A 668-nucleotide genomic window follows, 5' to 3' on the forward strand; every position below is an offset into this window, starting at 1 on the left:
TTTTTGTTGTTGTTTTGTTGAGTTAATCATCATCATTACCATAACCGTTAACGCCGGCATCATTATCATCATCGACTTCATCATCATCATCGTCATCATCGTCGTCGTCATCACCATCTTCTTTTTTACCTGCCGCGCGAGAAATTGCAAGGGTTGTGGATGGCGGTTTCATGAATAAAATTACCATCATCATCGTCATCGTCACCATCATCATCGTCACCATCATCATCGTCATCATCATCGTTATCATCATCGTTATCATCATCGTCATCATCATCAACATCATCATCATCATCATGACCGCCATGGTCGTACGCGGCTTTTTAGTGATAAATCAATACATACTGAAAACATGCTTGTTGAATAGTGCGTTCGTTTGCACACAACCTTGTATATGTTTGTATGTATGTTTTGTATGTATGTTTGTATGTATGTATGTTTGTATGTATGTATGTTTGTATGTATGTTTTGTATGTATGTATGTATGTTTGTATGTATGTTTATATATGTGTATGTTTGTATGTATGTTTGTTTGTATGTATGTTTTGTAAGTATGTTTTTATGTATGTTTGTATACGCATGTATATTACTCAAGTGAGTTTTTATGTTTGTATACAATGTTTGTTAGTATATTAGTTTGTATATATTTATACCTGGATGTTTGTGCA

This window comes from Helobdella robusta, assembly GCF_000326865.2.
Source record: "Helobdella robusta unplaced genomic scaffold HELROscaffold_56, whole genome shotgun sequence".
NCBI lineage: Eukaryota > Metazoa > Annelida > Clitellata > Rhynchobdellida > Glossiphoniidae > Helobdella > Helobdella robusta.